Consider the following 25,000-nt stretch of genomic DNA (forward strand, 5'->3'; position numbering starts at 1 on the left):
GAGAGAGAGAGAGAGAGAGACGCAGAGAGAGAGAGAGAGAGAGACGCAGAGAGAGAGAGAGAGAGAGACGCAGAGAGAGAGAGAGAGAGAGACGCAGAGAGAGAGAGAGAGAGAGACGCAGAGAGAGAGAGACAGAGAGAGAGAGAGACAGAGAGAGAGAGAGAGAGAGAGAGAGAGAGAGAGAGAGAGAGAGAGAGAGAGAGAGAGAGAGGCAGAGAGAGAGAGAGAGAGAGAGACGCAGAGAGAGAGAGAGAGAGAGAGACGCAGAGAGAGAGAGAGAGAGAGAGACGCAGAGAGAGAGAGAGAGAGAGAGAGAGAGAGAGAGAGAGAGAGAGACGCAGAGAGAGAGAGAGAGAGAGAGAGAGAGAGAGAGAGAGAGAGAGAGAGAGAGAGAGAGAGAGAGAGAGAGAGACGCAGAGAGAGAGAGAGAGAGAGAGACGCAGAGAGAGAGAGAGAGAGAGAGACGCAGAGAGAGAGAGAGAGAGAGACGCAGAGAGAGAGAGAGAGAGAGACGCAGAGAGAGAGAGAGAGAGAGAGACGCAGAGAGAGAGAGAGAGAGAGAGAGAGACGCAGAGAGAGAGAGAGAGAGAGAGACGCAGAGAGAGAGAGAGAGAGAGAGAGAGACGCAGAGAGAGAGAGAGAGAGAGAGAGAGACGCAGAGAGAGAGAGAGAGAGAGAGACAGAGACAGAGACAGAGACAGAGAGAGAGAGAGACAGAGAGAGAGAGAGAGAGAGAGAGAGAGAGAGAGAGAGAGAGAGAGAGAGAGAGAGACGCAGAGAGAGAGAGAGAGAGAGAGAGACGCAGAGAGAGAGAGAGAGAGAGAGGCAGAGAGAGAGAGAGAGAGAGAGAGAGACAGAGAGAGAGAGAGAGAGAGAGAGAGAGGCAGAGAGAGAGAGAGAGAGAGAGAGAGAGAGAGAGAGAGAGAGAGAGAGAGAGAGAGAGAGAGAGAGAGACGCAGAGAGAGAGAGAGAGAGAGAGACGCAGAGAGAGAGAGAGAGAGAGAGAGAGAGAGAGAGACGCAGAGAGAGAGAGAGAGAGAGAGAGAGAGAGAGACGCAGAGAGAGAGAGAGAGAGAGAGACGCAGAGAGAGAGAGAGACGCAGAGAGAGAGAGAGACGCAGAGAGAGAGAGAGAGAGAGAGAGAGAGAGAGAGAGAGAGAGAGAGAGAGAGAGAGAGAGACGCAGAGAGAGAGACGCAGAGAGAGAGAGACGCAGAGAGAGAGACGCAGAGAGAGAGACGCAGAGAGAGAGAGAGAGAGAGAGAGAGACGCAGAGAGAGAGAGAGAGACGCAGAGAGAGAGAGAGAGAGAGAGAGAGAGAGAGAGAGAGAGAGAGAGAGAGAGAGAGAGAGAGAGAGAGAGAGAGAGAGAGAGAGAGAGAGAGAGAGAGAGAGAGAGAGAGAGAGAGACGCAGAGAGAGAGAGAGAGAGAGAGAGAGAGAGAGAGAGAGAGAGAGACGCAGAGAGAGAGAGAGAGAGAGAGACGCAGAGAGAGAGAGAGAGAGAGAGAGAGAGAGAGACGCAGAGAGAGAGAGAGAGAGAGAGAGACGCAGAGAGAGAGAGAGAGAGAGAGACGCAGAGAGAGAGAGAGAGAGAGAGAGGCAGAGAGAGAGAGAGAGAGAGAGACGCAGAGAGAGAGAGAGAGAGAGAGACGCAGAGAGAGAGAGAGAGAGAGAGAGGCAGAGAGAGAGAGAGAGAGAGAGACGCAGAGAGAGAGAGAGAGAGAGAGACGCAGAGAGAGAGAGAGAGAGAGAGACGCAGAGAGAGAGAGAGAGAGAGAGAGAGAGAGAGAGAGAGAGAGAGAGAGACGCAGAGAGAGAGAGAGAGAGAGAGAGAGAGAGAGAGAGAGAGAGACGCAGAGAGAGAGAGAGAGAGAGAGAGAGAACTTAAGGAAAGCTTTGACTATGTACAGACTCAGTGAGCATAGCCTTGCTATTGAGAAAGGCCGCCGTAGGCAGACATGGCTCTCAAGAGAAGACAGGCTATGTGCACACTGCCCACAAAATGAGGTGGAAACTGAGCTGCACTTCCTAACCTCCTGCCCAATGTATGACCATATTAGAGAGACATATTTCCCTCAGATTACACAGATCCACAAAGAATTCGAAAACAAATCCAATTTTGATAAACTCCCATATCTACTGGGTGAAATTCCACAGTGTGCCATCACAGCAGCAAGATTTGTGACCTGTTGCCACAAGAAAAGGGCAACCAGTGAAGAACAAACACCACTGTAAATACAACCCATATTTATGTTTATTTATTTTAACTTGTGTGCTTTAACCATTTGTACATTGTTACAACACTGCATATATATAATATGACATTTGTAATGTCTTTATTGTTTTGAAACTTCTGTATGTGTAATGTTTACTGTTCATTTTTATTGTTTATTTGACTTTTGTATATTACCTACCTCACTTGCTTTGGCAATGTTAACACATGTTTCCCATGCCAATAAAGCCCCTTGAATTGAATTGAATTGAGAGAGAGAGAGAGAGAGAGAGAGAGAGAGAGAGAGAGAGAGAGAGAGAGAGAGAGAGAGAGAGAGAGAGAGAGAGAGAGAGAGAGAGAGAGAGAGGCAGAGAGAGAGAGAGAGAGAGAGGCAGAGAGAGAGAGAGAGAGAGAGGCAGAGAGAGACGCAGAGAGAGAGAGAGAGAGAGACGCAGAGAGAGAGAGAGAGACGCAGAGAGAGAGAGAGAGAGACGCAGAGAGAGAGAGAGAGAGAGAGACGCAGAGAGAGAGAGAGAGACTCAGTGAGCATAGCCTTGCTATTGAGAAAGGCCGCCGTAGGCAGACATGGCTCTCAAGAGAAGACAGGCTATGTGCACACTGCCCACAAAATGAGGTGGAAACTGAGCTGCACTTCCTAACCTCCTGCCCAATGTATGACCATATTAGAGAGACATATTTCCCTCAGATTACACAGATCCACAAAGAATTCGAAAACAAATCCAATTTTGATAAACTCCCATATCTACTGGGTGAAATTCCACAGTGTGCCATCACAGCAGCAAGATTTGTGACCTGTTGCCACAAGAAAAGGGCAACCAGTGAAGAACAAACACCACTGTAAATACAACCCATATTTATGTTTATTTATTTTAACTTGTGTGCTTTAACCATTTGTACATTGTTACAACACTGCATATATATAATATGACATTTGTAATGTCTTTATTGTTTTGAAACTTCTGTATGTGTAATGTTTACTGTTCATTTTTATTGTTTATTTGACTTTTGTATATTACCTACCTCACTTGCTTTGGCAATGTTAACACATGTTTCCCATGCCAATAAAGCCCCTTGAATTGAATTGAATTGAATTGAGAGAGAGAGACGCAGAGAGAGAGAGAGAGAGAGAGACGCAGAGAGAGAGAGAGAGAGAGAGACGCAGAGAGAGAGAGAGAGAGAGAGACGCAGAGAGAGAGAGAGAGAGAGAGACGCAGAGAGAGAGAGAGAGAGAGAGACGCAGAGAGAGAGAGAGAGAGAGAGACGCAGAGAGAGAGAGAGAGAGAGAGACGCAGAGAGAGAGAGAGAGAGAGAGACGCAGAGAGAGAGAGAGAGAGAGAGACGCAGAGAGAGAGAGAGAGACGAGAGAGAGAGACAGAGAGAGAGACAGAGACAGAGACAGAGACAGAGACAGAGACAGAGACAGAGACGCAGAGAGAGAGAGAGAGAGAAAGACGCAGAGAGAGAGAGAGACGCAGAGAAAGACAGAGAGAGAGAGAGACGCAGAGAGAGAGAGAGAGAGAGAGAGACGCAGAGAGAGAGAGAGAGAGAGAGAGACGCAGAGAGAGAGAGAGAGAGAGAGACGCAGAGAGAGAGAGAGAGAGAGAGACGCAGAGAGAGAGAGAGAGAGAGAGAGACGCAGAGAGAGAGAGAGAGAGAGAGACGCAGAGAGAGAGAGAGAGAGAGAGAGAGAGAGAGAGAGAGAGAGAGAGAGAGAGAGAGAGAGAGAGACGCAGAGAGAGAGAGAGAGAGAGACGCAGAGAGAGAGACGAGAGAGAGAGACGAGAGAGAGAGAGAGACAGAGACGAGAGAGAGAGAGAGACAGAGACGAGAGAGAGAGAGAGACGCAGAGAGAGAGAGAGAGACGCAGAGAGAGAGAGAGAGAGAGAGAGAGAGAGAGAGAGAGAGAGAGAGAGAGAGAGAGAGAGAGAGAGAGAGAGAGAGAGAGAGAGAGAGAGAGAGAGAGAGAGAGAGAGAGAGAGAGAGAGAGAGAGAGAGAGAGAGAGAGAGAGAGAGAGAGAGAGAGAGAGAGAGAGAGAGAGAGAGAGAGAGAGAGACATGAGCTCCTGATATATTTGATTTTTTGGGGGGTTTTTAGAATGAGATAAACACTCTAATCGAAGAAGAATTCCAGACAAGAAGTAATGAACAACAACTCTATTCATTCAGAATAGAAAAAAAAAATAATAATAATAACTTTGCGCCTCAAGTTAAGAAGTTTTGAGTCTAGCTAGCTAGCTACACATCAAAAACCTAGCCAGCAGACTAACAAGCTAGCCAGAAGAAACGAGCTAGAACAAACCTAGCAAGGGCAGTTAATACAACTACATCAAACGACCAAACTGAGTGAGTAAACCAAAAAGGAGCACGGACTAACTGTAAACATATCTTCAGTTTTTTGTGTGAGGATTTTTCACTCTTTTTGCTGTTTTTTGAACTAAAGTAGCGCGAATAGCAGACAAACAAATCGGTTGCCATGGCAACGGGGCAGCAGAACAGCGCAGCAGTAGCGGTAGTAGCAGAGCGCACAGACACCATGTCCCCACTCCCCCTCAGCGCAGAATCCATTCTCTACCCAAAAAAGGCCAAAAATGACACAATGAGGAAAACTTTTAAACAGAAACTACTAGAAGAGAGGCCAGAAACCCTTTTTGCAGACCTCTACAAAAACGGTGACGTGAGTAATCTCATCTTCCTCACTGACCAGCCAAATGCATGGCGCTCAGCAGTCTGCTCTCACTACCCATACATAAAGAAAGAGGGAATCTGTAATGGGTGGAAGCTGAAAATCAAAGAGACAGACGACCCTGACAGCACCATGATAACAATCAACCTCTACAAGACTGGAACTGTCATGGTGCAAGGTAACATTAGGCTGTTTGAAACAGACTTTCAGACCATTAAGGAGAGAGCGGAGAGAGAAAAGGACACCACCAGTGACATGCCCTCCCACAAGAGAAACTCCACCAGCACCACCCTCACCCCTACCCTCCCCACCCAAACAAGCACATCCAGCACCTCTCTTCCCACCATAGTGGAGGACACGCCCCAGGAGGAGAGCGACCCCCTCAGTGCAGAGCAGGCTCAGGCCCTCCTCACCACCATGGCTGCCATGAGGGATGAGTTCACCAAACTGGAGGGGGAGGTGGTCCTGCTCAGGGAGAGCGTGAGCAAACAGCAACCAGACAACCACACCTTAGAGGAGCTCCTAACCAAGGTGAGGACAGAGCAGGACAGCAGCCTTGCAACACAGCTGAAAGAGGTTCAGCAAGAGAGAGACGGACTCAAGAGAGAGCTGGCTGATCTAACAAAGGAGGTGAGAGAGCTCCAAAAAGACAGGCAGAGCAGCAATAAGGAGCTGACCGCACTAAGAGAGGAGCTGCAGGAGAGAAAGAGAGCAGAGGACAGGCTGCAGGAGCAGATAGATCACCACCCTATGACCTGCCCTCACACAGCAGAGGAACCCAGCTCAACCAGCCAGACTTCCCCAGCCCTGGCTGCTGCATCCCTCCTCCCCAACCCACAGAACAGCCTCCCACTGACAGTGGCACCGACACAGACCAGCCACACCCCAGCTCCAACACCCACCAGCCCCCCCTCTGCCCCCCCCAGTCCAGAAGAAACACTGGCTGACATCGTCCTGTTAATGGACTCAAATGGGAAGTATGTTCAGGAGAAGAAACTTTTCCCTAGACACAAAACGAGAAAGGTGTGGTGCCCAACAACGCAGAGTGCCATGGAGCTGCTTGATAAGAACCATCTCGGGTCGCCAAGCCACATAATCATACACACCGGAAGCAACGACCTGCGTGCTCAGCAGGAGAGGGTGGCCACTTCACTACGGGGAGTGATTGAGAAGGCCTCCGCAATCTTCCCCAACACAAGAATCATAGTGTCAACCCTTCTACAGAGGAGGGACTTCCACCCTGCCACAATCCAAAGAATAAACGCCAGCCTATCCCGGGACTGTGCCCTGCGACCCAATGTACACCTGGCCCACCATCCCACCCTCGATCTGGACTGTCTCTATGACCATGTTCACCTGTACAGGGAGACAGTCCCCATCCTTGCCAAGACTCTCAAGGACGTCGCTTTAAACCGCAGCCCGACCTCTCCACCCAGGAACAGCAGAGCAATCTCCACCCTGCCGAGATCACCGAGACAACATCCCGGACCAGCACCCTGGACCCCCCAGCCACGACCACAGCACCACCAACCTCAATGCCCACCACAGCCAGCGCAGCACAGACCACCCCAGCCCAGCTTCAGAGCCACCCAGACGAGGCCTCCCACCCCCCTGCCCCCCACCGCAGACCCACACCTGGAGGAGCCACAGCCCAGCAGGCAGAGCTACGCACAGGCTGTGAGAGGAGCAACTGGCCCAGCCCCCACCAACCAAATGAGTGACATCAAACAAATGCTGAGTCTACTATGCTCACATGTGATGGGCCGAGGGTCATGGTAAAGAAAAGAAAATAAAAAAAGTGATGAAGTCTTTTTACGTTGCATGTTGGAATTTACAAGGATTGAAGTCCTCTGCTTTTGGGCTAAAGAGCAGAAACCCAGACTTCCTGAAAGAAATTGATGATGTTGATATTGTAGTACTACAGGAAACATGGTGCAGAGGTGATGTTTCCACTGGCTGTCCACTAGGTTATAGGGAGATAATCATACCATCCACTAAATTAAAAGGAATCAAACAGGGCAGAGACTCAGGGGGAATGCTAATATGGTATAAATCTGAACTAATTAATTCAATCGAATTGATCAAAACAGGAGAATTCTTTATCTGGTTAAAAATAAACAAGGAGGCTATCTTGACAGATAAAAACGTCTTCCTCTGTGCCACATACATTCCCCCCTCAGAGTCACCCTACTTCAATGAAGAGAGTTTCTCCATTCTAGAGGGGGAGATTAGTCACTTTCAGGCCCAAGGCAACGTACTGGTCTGTGGAGACCTGAATGCTAGAACAGCAGAAGAACAAGACACTATTAACAGTCATGGGGATAAACACCTACCAGGAAGCAACAACCTTTCCCTCCCCACATACCCCCACAGAAACAACTATGACAAAGTGAAAAACAAAAACGGAGTACAGCTCCTGAGGCTCTGTCGAACACTGGGTCTGTACATAGTCAATGGCAGGCTGAGAGGAGACTCTTTTGGTAGGTACACCTACAGCTCATCTCTTGGCAGCAGCACTGTAGACTACTTCCTCACCGACCTAAACCCAGAGTCTCTCAGAGCCTTCACAGTCAGCCCACTAACACCTCTCTCAGACCACAGTAAAATCACAGTGTATCTGAGAAGAGCAGAACCCAACCATGAAGCATCACGGCCCAATAAATTACATGGTACTAAACAAGCCTATAGATGGAGTGCAAACAGTACAGACATCTACCAAAAAGCAATTAGTAGCCAAAAAATACAATCTCTCCTGGACAACTTTTTAGCCTTAACGTTCTCCTTCAGCAATGAAGGTGTAAATTTGGCCGTTAGGAACATAAACTTTATATTTTACAAATTAGCCTCCTTGGCTAATCTAAAGAAGCATAAGAGCAAACCAAAAATAACAGATAATGAAAAATGGTTTGATAATGATTGCAAAAATCTAAGAAAGTCATTGAGAAATATATCTAATCAAAAACACAGAGAACCAGACAACAAAAATATACGCCTTCAATATGGGGAAACACTGAAGCAATACAAACGCACCCTAAGAACAAAAAAGGAACAGCACATTAGAAATCAGCTGGATGGAATTGAGGAATCCATAGAATCAAACCACTTCTGGGAGAATTGGAATAAATTAAACAAACCTCATCATGAGGAATTGGCTATCCAAAATGGGGATATGTGGAGAAATCACTTTGCAAACCTCTACAGCAATATAACAAAGAGCCCAGAACAAAAAGATATACAAGAAAAATTACAAATCCTTGAATTAGCAGTCAAAGACTATCAGAATCCTGTGGATACCCCAATTACAGAAGAAGAATTATTGGAAAAACTATGCAATCTCCAACCCAAAAAGGCCTGTGGTGCTGATGGTATTTTAAATGAAATGATCAAATATACAGACCACAAATTCAAATTGGCTATACTCAAACTCTTCAACATTATCCTCACTGCAGGTATTTTCCCCGATATTTGGAACCAGGGATTGATCACACCAATCTATAAAAATGGAGACAAATTTGACCCAAATAATTACAGAGGAATTTGCGTTAACAGCAACTTGGGGAAAATTCTCTGCAGTATTATAAATAGCAGACTACATCATTTCCTTGACGAACACAACGTCCTGAGCAGAAGCCAGATTGGATTTCTAAAAAATTATCGTACAACAGACCACATTTACACCCTCCACACTCTAATTGATAAACAAGTTAACCAAAAAAAAGGCAAAATCTACTCGTGTTTTGTAGATTTCAAGAAAGCATTTGATTCAATTTGGCACAAAGGTCTTTTTTATAAACTAATAGAAAGTGGTATTGGAGGGAAAACATATGATTTTATTAAATCAATGTACACTAAAAACAAATGTGCGGTTAAAATTGGCAACAAGCAAACAGACTTCTTCTCTCAGGGGCGTGGAGTGAAACAGGGCTGCCCAATAAGTCCAACATTATTTAACATCTACATTAATGAATTGGCAAAAATATTAGAAGAATCGGCAGCACCTGGTATCACCCTACACAACACTGAAATCAAGTGTCTGCTGTACGCAGATGACCTGGTGCTGCTGTCTCCCACTAAAGAGGGGTTACAGCAGCACCTAGATCATCTTCACAGGTTCTGTCAGACCTGGGCTCTGACCGTTAACCTAAAAAAAACAAATATAATGATATTCCAAAAAAGGTCGGGAAATAAGGATGACAAATATAAATTCTATTTGGACACAGTTCTATTAGAACACACCAAAAACTACACATATCTAGGACTAAATATCAGCAACACAGGTAGCTTTCACATGGCTGTGAATGAGCTGAGAGACAAAGCAAGAAGAGCATTCTATGCCATTAAAAGGAACATCAAAATTGAAATTCCAATTAGAATCTGGCTCAAAATTTTTCAATCAGTTATAGAACCAATTGCTCTATATGGTAGTGAAGTATGGGGTCCACTCTCTAATAATGAATTTACCAAATGGGACAAACATCCAATTGAAATATTGCATGCAGAGTTTTGCAAGACTGTTTTGCAAGTACAAAGAAAAACTCCAAATAACGCATGTAGGGCAGAATTGGGCCAATACCCCCTCCTCATTCGAATAGAAAAAAGAGCCATCAAATTTTACAACCATCTAAAAACAAGTGACCCCAAAACATTCCATCACACAGCTCTACAATGTCAAGAGATGAAACCAGAGAAGAGTCCCCTCAGCCAGCTGGTTCTGAGGCTCAGTTCACCAACCCAAACCAACCCCATAGAGCCTCGGGACAGCCCTCAGAAAATCTGGCCCAACCAAATCATCACAAAACAAAAAGAAAAATATATAACCTATTGGAAAGACACCACAAAAAATCAAAGTAAACTTCAATGCTATTTGTCTCTAAACAGACAGTACATGGTGGCAGACTATCTGACCACTGTGACTGATAGAAAACTGAGGAAAACATTGACTAGGTACAGACTCAGTGAGCACAGTCTGGCTATAGAGACCGGTCGTCACAGACAAACCTGGCTGCCCAGAGAGGACAGGCTGTGCTCACTCTGCTCCAGGGGAGAGGTAGAGACAGAGGTGCATTTCCTACTACACTGTGACAAATACTCAGACCTAAGAGCATATTTCTTTCCCAAAATTATAACTCAATACAAAGAATTTGAAACTATAAAAGATGAAGAAAAAATCAAATATTTATTGGGTGAAAAGCCAAAATGTGCAGTTTTGGCAGCCAAATATGTGTCCTCCTGCCACAGCCTGAGGGACAGCCAGTGAAAAATGCAAAGTAATGTTGATAATATTTCCCATTTAGCTTAGTTTTGTTTTGTCTTTCGTACCAGGTCATGTGTCTTCTCAGTCATGTTGACACTGGTCTACTACTGTTGCTTTAATGTATTGTTGTTCTGATTAATATTGTTGTTGTAGCTGTTATTAATGGTAATCCCATGTCCACTACTACTATTATTATTGCTGTTAGTACCACCATTTATTTATATATAAATATATATATATTTTGTGTATATATATACATATATATTTTATTTAAATTTGTCGATATGTATACTTTGACAATGTAAGTAATAATAACTTGCCATGTCAATAAAGTCAATTGAATTGAAAAATTGAATTGAGAGAGAGAGAGAGACGCAGAGAGAGAGAGAGAGAGACGCAGAGAGAGAGAGAGAGAGAGAGAGAGAGAGAGACGCAGAGAGAGAGAGAGAGAGACGCAGAGAGAGACGCAGAGAGAGACGCAGAGAGAGACGCAGAGAGAGACGCAGAGAGAGAGAGAGAGACGCAGAGAGAGAGAGAGAGAGAGAGACGCAGAGAGAGAGAGAGAGAGAGACGCAGAGAGAGAGACGCAGAGAGAGAGAGACGCAGAGAGAGAGACGCAGAGAGAGAGAGAGAGAGACGCAGAGAGAGAGAGAGAGAGACGCAGAGAGAGAGAGAGAGAGAGACGCAGAGAGAGAGAGAGAGAGAGACGCAGAGAGAGAGAGAGAGAGAGACGCAGAGAGAGACGCAGAGAGAGACGCAGAGAGAGACGCAGAGAGAGACGCAGAGAGAGACGCAGAGAGAGAGAGAGAGAGACGCAGAGAGAGAGAGAGAGAGACGCAGAGAGAGAGAGAGAGAGACGCAGAGAGAGAGAGAGAGAGACGCAGAGAGAGAGAGAGAGAGAGAGAGACGCAGAGAGAGAGAGAGAGAGAGAGAGACGCAGAGAGAGAGAGAGAGAGAGAGAGACGCAGAGAGAGAGAGAGAGAGAGAGAGACGCAGAGAGAGAGAGAGAGAGACGCAGAGAGAGAGAGAGAGAGACGCAGAGAGAGAGAGAGAGAGAGACGCAGAGAGAGAGAGAGAGAGAGACGCAGAGAGAGAGAGAGAGAGAGACGCAGAGAGAGAGAGAGAGACGCAGAGAGAGACGCAGAGAGAGACGCAGAGAGAGACGCAGAGAGAGAGAGACGCAGAGAGAGAGAGAGAGAGACGCAGAGAGAGAGAGAGAGAGACGCAGAGAGAGAGAGAGAGAGACGCAGAGAGAGAGAGACGCAGAGAGAGAGAGAGAGACGCAGAGAGAGAGAGAGAGAGAGAGAGACGCAGAGAGAGAGAGAGAGAGAGAGAGAGACGCAGAGAGAGAGAGAGAGAGACGCAGAGAGAGAGAGAGAGAGAGAGAGACGCAGAGAGAGAGAGAGAGAGAGAGAGAGAGAGACGCAGAGAGAGAGAGAGAGACGCAGAGAGAGAGAGAGAGAGAGAGAGACGCAGAGAGAGAGAGAGAGAGACGCAGAGAGAGAGAGAGAGAGACGCAGAGAGAGAGAGAGAGAGACGCAGAGAGAGAGAGAGAGAGAGACGCAGAGAGAGAGAGAGAGAGAGAGAGAGAGACGCAGAGAGAGAGAGAGAGAGACGCAGAGAGAGAGACGCAGAGAGAGAGAGAGAGAGACGCAGAGAGAGAGAGAGAGAGACGCAGAGAGAGAGAGAGAGAGACACAGAGAGAGAGAGACGGAGAGAGAGAGAGAGAGACGCAGAGAGAGAGAGAGAGAGAGAGAGACGCAGAGAGAGAGAGAGAGAGAGAGAGACGCATAGAGAGAGAGAGAGAGACGCAGAGAGAGAGAGAGAGAGATGCAGAGAGAGAGAGAGAGAGAGAGAGAGAGACGCAGAGAGAGAGAGAGAGAGAGAGAGAGACGCAGAGAGAGAGAGAGAGACGCAGAGAGAGAGAGAGAGAGAGAGAGAGACGCAGAGAGAGAGAGAGAGAGACGCAGAGAGAGAGAGAGAGAGAGAGAGACGCAGAGAGAGAGAGAGAGAGACGCAGAGAGAGAGAGAGAGAGAGACGCAGAGAGAGAGAGAGAGAGAGAGAGAGAGACGCAGAGAGAGAGAGAGAGACGCAGAGAGAGAGAGAGAGAGAGAGAGACGCAGAGAGAGAGAGAGAGAGAGACGCAGAGAGAGAGAGAGAGAGAGACGCAGAGAGAGACGCAGAGAGAGACGCAGAGAGAGACGCAGAGAGAGAGAGAGAGAGACGCAGAGAGAGAGAGAGAGAGACGCAGAGAGAGAGAATAGAGACGCAGAGAGAGAGAGAGAGAGAGAGAGACGCAGAGAGAGAGAGAGAGAGAGAGAGACGCAGAGAGAGAGAGAGAGAGAGAGACGCAGAGAGAGAGAGAGAGAGAGAGACGCAGAGAGAGAGAGAGAGAGAGAGACGCAGAGAGAGAGAGAGAGAGAGAGACGCAGAGAGAGAGAGAGAGAGAGAGACGCAGAGAGAGAGGCACAACTATGACAACATAACCAACAAAAACGGGTCACAACTCCTGCAGCTCTGTCGCACGCTGGGTATGTACATAGTCAATGGTAGGCTTCGAGGGGACTCCTATGGTAGGTTCACCTATAGCTCATCTCTTGGCAGTAGCACTGTAGACTACTTTATCACTGACCTCAACCCAGAGTCTCTCAGAGCGTTCACAGTCAGCCCACTGACACCCCTATCAGACCACAGCAAAATCACAGTCTACTTGAACAGAGCAATACTCAATCATGAGGCATCAAAGCCAAAGGAACTGAGTAACATTAAGAAATGCTATAGATGGAAGGAATGCAGTTTGGAAACCTACCAAAAAACAATTAGGCAACAGCAAATTCAATCCCTTTTAGACAACTTCCTGGGTAAAATGTTCCACTGCAATAGTGAAGGTGTAAACTTGGCAGTAGAAAATCTTAACAGTATATTTGACCTCTCAGCTTCCCTATCAAATCTAAAAATCTCAAATAGAAAACCGAAGAAAATGAACAACAATGACAAATGGTTTGATAAAGAATGCAAAAATCTAAGAAATAAATTGAGGAACCTGTCCAACCAAAAACATAGAGACCCGGAAAACCTGAGTCTACGCCTTCACTATGGCGAATCACTAAAACAATACAGAAATACACTACGGAAAAAGAAGGAACAGCACGTCAGAAATCAGCTCAATGTAATTGAAGACTCCATAGACTCTAACCAATTCTGGGAAAATTGGAAAACACTAAACAAACAACAACACGAAGAATTATCTATCCAAAATGGAGATGTATGGGTAAACCACTTCTCCAATCTTTTTGGCTCTATAACAAAGAATAAAGAACAAAAACATATACATGATCAAATACAAATCCTAGAATCAACTATTAAAGACTACCAGAACCCATTGGATTCTCCAATTACCTTGAATGAGTTACAGGACAAAATAAAAACCCTCAAACCCAAAAAGGCCTGTGGTGTTGATGGTATCCTTAATGAAATGATCAAATATACAGACAACAAATTCCAATTGGCTATACTAAAACTCTTTAACATCGTCCTTAGCTCTGGCATCTTCCCCAATATTTGGAACCAAGGACTGATCACCCCAATCCACAAAAGTGGAGACAAATTTGACCCCAATAACTACCGTGGAATATGCGTCAACAGTAACCTTGGGAAAATACTCTGCATTATCATTAACAGCAGACTCGTACATTTCCTCAATGAAAACGATGTACTGAGCAAATGTCAAATTGGCTTTTTACCAAATTACCGTACAACAGACCATGTATTCACCCTACACACCCTAATTGACAACCAAACAAACCAAAACAAAGGCAAAGTCTTCTCATGCTTTGTTGATTTCAAAAAAGCCTTCGACTCAATTTGGCATGAGGGTCTGCTATACAAATTGATGGAAAGTGGTGTTGGGGGTAAAACATACGACATTATAAAATCCATGTACACAAACAACAAGTGTGCGGTTAAAATTGGCAAAAAACACACACATTTCTTCACACAGGGTCGTGGGGTGAGACAGGGATGCAGCTTAAGCCCCACCCTCTTCAACATATATATCAACGAATTGGCGCGGGCACTAGAACAGTCTGCAGCACCCGGTCTCACCCTACTAGAATCCGAAGTCAAATGTCTATTGTTTGCTGATGATCTGGTGCTTCTGTCACCAACCAAGGAGGGCCTACAGCAGCACCTAGATCTTCTGCACAGATTCTGTCAGACCTGGGCCCTGACAGTAAATCTCAGTAAGACCAAAATAATGGTGTTCCAAAAAAGGTCCAGTCACCAGGACCACAAATTCCATCTAGACACCGTTGCCCTAGAGCACACAAAAAACTATACATACCTCGGCCTAAACATCAGCACCACAGGTAACTTCCACAAAGCTGTGAACGATCTGAGAGACAAGGCAAGAAGGGCCTTCTATGCCATCAAAAGGAACATAAATTTCAACATACCAATTAGGATCTGGCTAAAAATACTTGAATCAGTCATAGAGCCCATTGCCCTTTATGGTTGTGAGGTCTGGGGTCCGCTCACCAACCAAGATTTCACAAAATGGGACAAACACCAAATTGAGACTCTGCATGCAGAATTCTGCAAAAATATCCTCCGTGTACAACGTAGAACACCAAATAATGCATGCAGAGCAGAATTAGGCCGATACCCACTAATTATCAAAATCCAGAAAAGAGCCGTTAAATTCTACAACCACCTAAAAGGAAGCGATTCCCAAACCTTCCATAACAAAGCCATCACCTACAGAGAGATGAACCTGGAGAAGAGTCCCCTAAGCAAGCTGGTCCTAGGGCTCTGTTCACAAACACAAACACACCCCACAGAGCCCCAGGACAACAGCACAATTAGACCCAACCAAATCATGAGAAAACAAAAAGATAATTACTTGACACATTGGAAAGAATTAACAAAAAAACAGAGCAAACTAGAATGTTATTTGGCCCTAAACAGAGAGTACACAGTGGCAGAATACCTGACCACTGTGACTGACCCAAACTTAAGGAAAGCTTTGACTATGTACAGACTCAGTGAGCATAGCCTTGCTATTGAGAAAGGCCGCCGTAGGCAGACATGGCTCTCAAGAGAAGACAGGCTATGTGCACACTGCCCACAAAATGAGGTGGAAACTGAGCTGCACTTCCTAACCTCCTGCCCAATGTATGACCATATTAGAGAGACATATTTCCCTCAGATTACACAGATCCACAAAGAATTCGAAAACAAATCCAATTTTGATAAACTCCCATATCTACTGGGTGAAATTCCACAGTGTGCCATCACAGCAGCAAGATTTGTGACCTGTTGCCACAAGAAAAGGGCAACCAGTGAAGAACAAACACCACTGTAAATACAACCCATATTTATGTTTATTTATTTTAACTTGTGTGCTTTAACCATTTGTACATTGTTACAACACTGCATATATATAATATGACATTTGTAATGTCTTTATTGTTTTGAAACTTCTGTATGTGTAATGTTTACTGTTCATTTTTATTGTTTATTTGACTTTTGTATATTACCTACCTCACTTGCTTTGGCAATGTTAACACATGTTTCCCATGCCAATAAAGCCCCTTGAATTGAATTGAATTGAGAGAGAGAGAGAGAGAGACGCAGAGAGAGAGAGAGAGAGAGAGACGCAGAGAGAGAGAGAGAGAGAGAGACGCAGAGAGAGAGAGAGAGAGAGAGAGACGCAGAGAGAGAGAGAGAGAGAGAGACGCAGAGAGAGAGAGAGAGAGAGAGACGTAGAGAGAGAGAGAGAGAGAGAGAGGGAGAGAGAGAGAGAGAGAGAGAGAGAGAGACGCAGAGAGAGAGAGAGAGAGAGAGAGACGCAGAGAGAGAGAGACAGAGACAGAGACAGAGACGCAGAGAGAGAGAGAGAGAGAGAGAGAGAGAGACGCAGAGAGAGAGAGAGAGAGAGAGACGCAGAGAGAGAGAGAGAGAGAGAGAGACGCAGAGAGAGAGAGAGAGAGAGAGAGAGAGAGAGAGACGCAGAGAGAGAGAGACAGAGACAGAGACAGAGAGAGAGAGAGAGGCAGAGAGAGAGAGAGACGCAGAGAGAGAGAGAGAGAGAGAGAGAGAAACAGAGAGAGAGAGAGAGAGAGAGAGACGCAGAGAGAGAGAGAGAGAGAGAGAGAAGAGAGAGAGAGAGAGAGAGAGAGAGGCAGAGAGAGAGAGAGAGAGAGAGAGAGAGCGAGAGAGAGAGAGAGAGAGAGAGAGAGAGAGAGAGAGAGAGAGAGAGAGACGCAGAGAGAGAGACGCAGAGAGAGAGAGACAGAGAGAGAGAGAGAGAGAGAGAGAGAGAGAGAGAGAGAGAGAGAGAGAGAGAGAGAGAGAGAGAGAGAGAGAGAGAGAGAGAGAGAGAGAGAGAGAGAGAGAGAGAGAGAGAGAGAGAGAGAGAGAGAGAGAGAGAGAGAGAGAGAGAGAGAGAGAGACGCAGAGAGAGAGAGAGAGAGAGAGAGAGACGCAGAGAGAGAGAGAGAGAGAGAGAGAGAGAGAGAGAGAGAGAGACGCAGAGAGAGAGAGAGAGAGAGAGAGAGAGAGAGAGAGAGAGAGAGAGAGAGAGAGAGAGAGAGAGAGAGAGAGAGAGAGAGAGAGAGAGAGAGAGAGAGAGAGAGAGAGAGAGAGAGAGAGAGAGAGGCAGAGAGAGAGAGAGAGAGAGAGGCAGAGAGAGACGCAGAGAGAGAGAGAGAGAGAGACGCAGAGAGAGAGAGAGAGACGCAGAGAGAGAGAGAGAGAGACGCAGAGAGAGAGAGAGAGAGAGAGACGCAGAGAGAGAGAGAGAGACTCAGTGAGCATAGCCTTGCTATTGAGAAAGGCCGCCGTAGGCAGACATGGCTCTCAAGAGAAGACAGGCTATGTGCACACTGCCCACAAAATGAGGTGGAAACTGAGCTGCACTTCCTAACCTCCTGCCCAATGTATGACCATATTAGAGAGACATATTTCCCTCAGATTACACAGATCCACAAAGAATTCGAAAACAAATCCAATTTTGATAAACTCCCATATCTACTGGGTGAAATTCCACAGTGTGCCATCACAGCAGCAAGATTTGTGACCTGTTGCCACAAGAAAAGGGCAACCAGTGAAGAACAAACACCACTGTAAATACAACCCATATTTATGTTTATTTATTTTAACTTGTGTGCTTTAACCATTTGTACATTGTTACAACACTGCATATATATAATATGACATTTGTAATGTCTTTATTGTTTTGAAACTTCTGTATGTGTAATGTTTACTGTTCATTTTTATTGTTTATTTGACTTTTGTATATTACCTACCTCACTTGCTTTGGCAATGTTAACACATGTTTCCCATGCCAATAAAGCCCCTTGAATTGAATTGAATTGAATTGAGAGACGCAGAGAGAGAGAGAGAGACGCAGAGAGAGAGAGAGAGAGAGAGACGCAGAGAGAGAGAGAGAGAGAGAGACGCAGAGAGAGAGAGAGAGAGAGAGAGACGCAGAGAGAGAGAGAGAGAGAGAGACGCAGAGAGAGAGAGAGAGAGAGAGACGAGAGAGAGAGAGAGAGAGAGAGACGCAGAGAGAGAGAGAGAGAGAGAGACGCAGAGAGAGAGAGAGAGAGAGAGACGCAGAGAGAGAGAGAGAGAGAGAGAGAGAGAGAGAGAGAGAGAGACGCAGAGAGAGAGAGAGAGACGAGAGAGAGAGAGAGAGAGAGAGAGAGAGACGCAGAGAGAGAGAGAGAGAGAGAGCAACAGAGAGAGAGAGAGAGAGAGAGAGAGACGCAGAGAGAGAGAGAGAGACGAGAGAGAGAGAGAGAGAGAGACGAGAGAGAGAGAGAGAGAGAGAGAGAGAGAGAGAGACGCAGAGAGAGAGACGCAGAGAGAGAGAGAGAGAGAGAGAGAGAGAGAGAGAGAGACAGAGAGAGAGACAGAGACAGAGACAGAGAGAGAGACGCAGAGAGAGAGAGAGAGAGAGAGAGACGCAGAGAGAGAGAGAGAGAGAGAGACGCAGAGAGAGAGAGAGAGAGAGAGACGCAGAGAGAGAGAGAGAGAGAGAGAGAGAGAGAGAGACGAGAGAGAGAGAGAGAGAGAGAGAGAGAGAGAGAGAAGAGAGAGAGAGAGAGAGAGAGAGAGAGAGAGAGAGAGAGAGAGAGAGAGAGAGAGAGAGAGGGAGAGAGAGAGAGAGAGAGAGAGAGAGAGTTCCGGAGTTCCAAATTAAGCAGCAACAGCTGAAAAGATGAGCTCCTAAAAATATTGAATTTTACATGGTTTTTAGAGGAAAGTATATCGAAAAAAAGCTAAAGAAAACTGCAAGACTGATTAGGAGACCAAACAAGCAGCAAACAAAGAAGAAAGGCCTTCGAAAAAAGTAAAATTATACAATTTTCTTAGCTAGCTAAGTTGTTTACCTGTTGCTAGGCAGTTGCTAGGGACTCTCCTGAAAGAAGCTAGCTAGCTAACAAGGAGAGAGAGAGAGAGAGAGGTCATGATCAGATGATCAGATGAGCTCCTGCATTTTTCAGCATTTTCTTTAAAAAAGATAGATTTAGAGTTAGTTAAACTTGGATTTTTTGTGGAACTGAGAGAGATACAGCTTCAACTGTATTCAACTGTAACTGACTTGATACAGCTTCAACTAGCACTGACGTGTCAAGTGAGAGGTGTCAAAGACCATTAGCCCAACAATGGCAGGAGAGTCGAATAGTCTACCCCAACCAAATGGAGAGGCCTTAGAAGCTCCCTCCTGCTGTTCAGAGGTAATTAAAATACAGTACCCTGTGAGTGTAAAGAATGATAAGGCAAGAAAAGAGCACAAAATGAAGCTCCTTATGGAAAATCAAGAGACACTTTTTGCTGACTATTACAAAAATGGGAACATCAGCAACCTTATCTTCCACACAAACCATCCCCTGGCATGGCACAGTGCTATATTAGCACACTACCCCTCTGTTAAGAGAGGGGGGGTTAACGAGGGGTGGAAACTCAGGATACTTGACAACGAGGACTCTGAGTCAGCTAACATAAATCTATATAAGTCTGGAACAGTATTGGTACAGGGCAACCCCAAACAGTTTCAGCTGGACTTTCACCTAATCAAAGAATTAGCCCAGCAGGAGAAGCTCTCCCTTGATAAAGATACCCCCACCCCAAGCGGGTCAGACCAGACCTCTTCATCATATAACCCCACAGACGAGCAACCCTCAGCAGACAGTCAACCTCCCAGTACAGAGCACTTCTCCCTCATTGAAATGAAGGATAAATTCACCCAGCTGGAGGTAAGGCAGGTGGAGCTGGAACAGCAGGTGATTACACTCCAGTCAGCACAGACCCAGACAACAGTCCAGCACAACAACCCCTTAACCAGACCAGGAGAGCTGGAGGTGGAGAGAGACATATCTGCACTCTGGACAGTGGTGAGACAACTTCAACAGGAGAAAGAGCAGAAGCAGGAGCAGAACAAAGCACTAGAGGAGAGGATCAGACTGCTGGAGGAGAGGGAGAGGGGGATGGAGGAGAGGATCAGACTGCTGGAGGAGAGGTTGAGGGGGATGGCATGTGACAGAGAACAACCCACTAGGGAGGTGGCCATCCCCACAGAGATGCCAGCAGAACAGCCCACCTCAGCACCGGACAAAAGTCTCGACACCACAGCAGAACAGTCCACACCAGACCCTGACCATAGAGTCAACATCACAGCAGAACAGACAAAAGAAAAAACCCAAGCCCAGCAGCTCTCACCCCCCCTGAGCACCCCCCCTGTCAGCCACCCTGATAGCCCTCCTGACAACCCCCCCACACCCACTGAGAACAAACACAAGACACAGATTGTTCTCCTTATGGACTCAAATGGGAAATATATAGAAGAAAAAAAACTTTTTCCCAAACACAGTGTGTCTAAACTCTGGTGTCCAAACACCCAGCGCGCCCTAGACCTTCTGTCTGAGGACAAACTAGGCTCACCTAGCCACATAATAATACACACAGGCACAAACGACCTGAGAGCAAAGCAGGAAAGGGTGGCCACAGCACTGAAGGGAGTGATTGAAAAAGCTTCTTCTACTTTCCCCAATGCACAAGTGGTTATCTCCACCCTGCTACCACGAAAAGACTTCCACCCTGCTACAATACAGCGGGTAAACGCAAGCATTTCCCGTGACTGTGCCTCAAAACCAAATGTTTTCCTGGCCCACCACTCCACCCTGGACTTGAACAGCCTCTATGACCAGGTCCACCTCTATAAGGCAGCAGTGCCCACCTTTGTCCGGACTCTAAAGGACATCGCTCTCAAACGCAGCCCCAACACTTCACACAGGAGCAACAGATCAATAGACACCCCACCCAGACCAGCGAGACACCCTCCAAGACCTGCAGGACCCCCCCGTGGACCTACACATAGAGGACCCACGCCAAGAGGACTTACATCCAGACCACAGCACCCCCAGACACATCCACACCCCCACCCCAACCAATCAACACCCCCCCACATCAACCATGCCCACACCCCATTTAGGCCCCCTCAGATCAGACCTATGCCACTCCTGCCCACCCCATGCACCCCACCCCCGCAAAGAGAGCATCAACATGGAAGTCACACATACGCCCAGGTAGTGAGCGGGCAAACAGGCCCAACCCCCACTCTTACACTCGCCCAAGCCAACGGCATGTACCAGATGCTCAGCAGGCTCTGCTCACACTTACTGGCCTGAGGCCAAACCACACGGCCAACAACATTGGACACTTTATGGAACAAAAAGCCTTCACTATATCATCCTGGAATATCCAAGGCCTGAGGTCATCTGCCTTTGGCCTAAAGAGCAGGAACACGGACTTCACCAAAGAAATCGGTAATGCAGACATTGTCATCCTGCAAGAAACATGGTATAGCGGAGACGGACCCACTGGTTGCCCTCTAGGTTACAGAGAGCTGGTAGTCCCATCCACCAAACTACCAGGTGTGAAACAGGGAAGGGACTCAGGGGGAATGCTAATTTGGTATAGAGCAGACCTAACTCACTCCATTAAATTAATCAAAACAGGAACATTTTACATTTGGCTAGAAATTCAAAAGGAAATTATCTTAACAGAGAAAAATGTCCTCCTGTGTGCTACCTATATCCCCCCACTAGAATCCCCATACTTTAATAAAGACAGCTTCTCCATCCTGGAGGGGGAAATCAATCATTTCCAGGCCCAGGGACATGTATTAGTCTGTGGCGACCTAAATGCCAGAACTGGACAAGAACCTGACACCCTCAGCACACAGGGGGACAAACACCTGCCTGCAGGTGACAGCATTCCCTCCCCCATATGCCCCCCTAGGCACAACTATGACAACATAACCAACAAAAACGGGTCACAACTCCTGCAGCTCTGTCGCACGCTGGGTATGTACATAGTCAATGGTAGGCTTCGAGGGGACTCCTATGGTAGGTTCACCTATAGCTCATCTCTTGGCAGTAGCACTGTAGACTACTTTATCACTGACCTCAACCCAGAGTCTCTCAGAGCGTTCACAGTCAGCCCACTGACACCCCTATCAGACCACAGCAAAATCACAGTCTACTTGAACAGAGCAATACTCAATCATGAGGCATCAAAGCCAAAGGAACTGAGTAACATTAAGAAATGCTATAGATGGAAGGAATGCAGTTTGGAAACCTACCAAAAAACAATTAGGCAACAGCAAATTCAATCCCTTTTAGACAACTTCCTGGGTAAAATGTTCCACTGCAATAGTGAAGGTGTAAACTTGGCAGTAGAAAATCTTAACAGTATATTTGACCTCTCAGCTTCCCTATCAAATCTAAAAATCTCAAATAGAAAACCGAAGAAAATGAACAACAATGACAAATGGTTTGATAAAGAATGCAAAAATCTAAGAAATAAATTGAGGAACCTGTCCAACCAAAAACATAGAGACCCGGAAAACCTGAGTCTACGCCTTCACTATGGCGAATCACTAAAACAATACAGAAATACACTACGGAAAAAGAAGGAACAGCACGTCAGAAATCAGCTCAATGTAATTGAAGACTCCATAGACTCTAACCAATTCTGGGAAAATTGGAAAACACTAAACAAACAACAACACGAAGAATTATCTATCCAAAATGGAGATGTATGGGTAAACCACTTCTCCAATCTTTTTGGCTCTATAACAAAGAATAAACAACAAAAACATATACATGATCAAATACAAATCCTAGAATCAACTATTAAAGACTACCAGAACCCATTGGATTCTCCAATTACCTTGAATGAGTTACAGGACAAAATAAAAACCCTCAAACCCAAAAAGGCCTGTGGTGTTGATGGTATCCTTAATGAAATGATCAAATATACAGACAACAAATTCCAATTGGCTATACTAAAACTCTTTAACATCGTCCTTAGCTCTGGCATCTTCCCCAATATTTGGAACCAAGGACTGATCACCCCAATCCACAAAAGTGGAGACAAATTTGACCCCAATAACTACCGTGGAATATGCGTCAACAGTAACCTTGGGAAAATACTCTGCATTATCATTAACAGCAGACTCGTACATTTCCTCAATGAAAACAATGTACTGAGCAAATGTCAAATTGGCTTTTTACCAAATTACCGTACAACAGACCATGTATTCACCCTACACACCCTAATTGACAACCAAACAAACCAAAACAAAGGCAAAGTCTTCTCATGCTTTGTTGATTTCAAAAAAGCCTTCGACTCAATTTGGCATGAGGGTCTGCTATACAAATTGATGGAAAGTGGTGTTGGGGGTAAAACATACGACATTATAAAATCCATGTACACAAACAACAAGTGTGCGGTTAAAATTGGCAAAAAACACACACATTTCTTCACACAGGGTCGTGGGGTGAGACAGGGATGCAGCTTAAGCCCCACCCTCTTCAACATATATATCAACGAATTGGCGCGGGCACTAGAACAGTCTGCAGCACCCGGTCTCACCCTACTAGAATCCGAAGTCAAATGTCTACTGTTTGCTGATGATCTGGTGCTTCTGTCACCAACCAAGGAGGGCCTACAGCAGCACCTAGATCTTCTGCACAGATTCTGTCAGACCTGGGCCCTGACAGTAAATCTCAGTAAGACCAAAATAATGGTGTTCCAAAAAAGGTCCAGTCACCAGGACCACAAATTCCATCTAGACACCGTTGCCCTAGAGCACACAAAAAACTATACATACCTCGGCCTAAACATCAGCACCACAGGTAACTTCCACAAAGCTGTGAACGATCTGAGAGACAAGGCAAGAAGGGCCTTCTATGCCATCAAAAGGAACATAAATTTCAACATACCAATTAGGATCTGGCTAAAAATACTTGAATCAGTCATAGAGCCCATTGCCCTTTATGGTTGTGAGGTCTGGGGTCCGCTCACCAACCAAGATTTCACAAAATGGGACAAACACCAAATTGAGACTCTGCATGCAGAATTCTGCAAAAATATCCTCCGTGTACAACGTAGAACACCAAATAATGCATGCAGAGCAGAATTAGGCCGATACCCACTAATTATCAAAATCCAGAAAAGAGCCGTTAAATTCTACAACCACCTAAAAGGAAGCGATTCCCAAACCTTCCATAACAAAGCCATCACCTACAGAGAGATGAACCTGGAGAAGAGTCCCCTAAGCAAGCTGGTCCTAGGGCTCTGTTCACAAACACAAACACACCCCACAGAGCCCCAGGACAACAGCACAATTAGACCCAACCAAATCATGAGAAAACAAAAAGATAATTACTTGACACATTGGAAAGAATTAACAAAAAAACAGAGCAAACTAGAATGCTATTTGGCCCTAAACAGAGAGTACACAGTGGCAGAATACCTGACCACTGTGACTGACCCAAACTTAAGGAAAGCTTTGACTATGTACAGACTCAGTGAGCATAGCCTTGCTATTGAGAAAGGCCGCCGTAGGCAGACATGGCTCTCAAGAGAAGACAGGCTATGTGCACACTGCCCACAAAATGAGGTGGAAACTGAGCTGCACTTCCTAACCTCCTGCCCAATGTATGACCATATTAGAGAGACATATTTCCCTCAGATTACACAGATCCACAAAGAATTCGAAAACAAATCCAATTTTGATAAACTCCCATATCTACTGGGTGAAATTCCACAGTGTGCCATCACAGCAGCAAGATTTGTGACCTGTTGCCACAAGAAAAGGGCAACCAGTGAAGAACAAACACCACTGTAAATACAACCCATATTTATGTTTATTTATTTTAACTTGTGTGCTTTAACCATTTGTACATTGTTACAACACTGCATATATATAATATGACATTTGTAATGTCTTTATTGTTTTGAAACTTCTGTATGTGTAATGTTTACTGTTCATTTTTATTGTTTATTTGACTTTTGTATATTACCTACCTCACTTGCTTTGGCAATGTTAACACATGTTTCCCATGCCAATAAAGCCCCTTGAATTGAATTGAATTGAATTGAGAGAGAGAGAGAGAGAGAGAGAGAGAGAGAGAGAGAGAGATCCACAAAGAATTCGAAAACAAATCCAATTTTGATAAACTCCCATATCTACTGGGTGAAATTACACAGTGTGCCATCACAGCAGCAAGATTTGTGACCTGTTGCCACAAGAAAAGGGCAACCAGTGAAGAACAAACACCACTGTAAATACAACCCATATTTATGTTTATTTATTTTAACTTGTGTGCTTTAACCATTTGTACATTGTTACAACACTGCATATATATAATATGACATTTGTAATGTCTTTATTGTTTTGAAACTTCTGTATGTGTAATGTTTACTGTTCATTTTTATTGTTTATTTGACTTTTGTATATTACCTACCTCACTT

The 25,000-nt window shown here is 45.6% G+C and overlaps 1 protein-coding gene across 1 annotated transcript in view; it reads right to left on the reverse strand.

Annotated features, from left to right (window-relative positions):
* The window catches only part of LOC139545043 (PI-PLC X domain-containing protein 3), a 91,155-nt gene that overhangs the window by 21,631 nt on the left and 44,524 nt on the right, over positions 1–25,000 (reverse strand). The window lies entirely within an intron of this gene.

This window comes from Salvelinus alpinus, chromosome 19 (genome assembly GCF_045679555.1).
Source record: "Salvelinus alpinus chromosome 19, SLU_Salpinus.1, whole genome shotgun sequence".
Taxonomy (NCBI): Eukaryota; Metazoa; Chordata; class Actinopteri; order Salmoniformes; family Salmonidae; genus Salvelinus; species Salvelinus alpinus.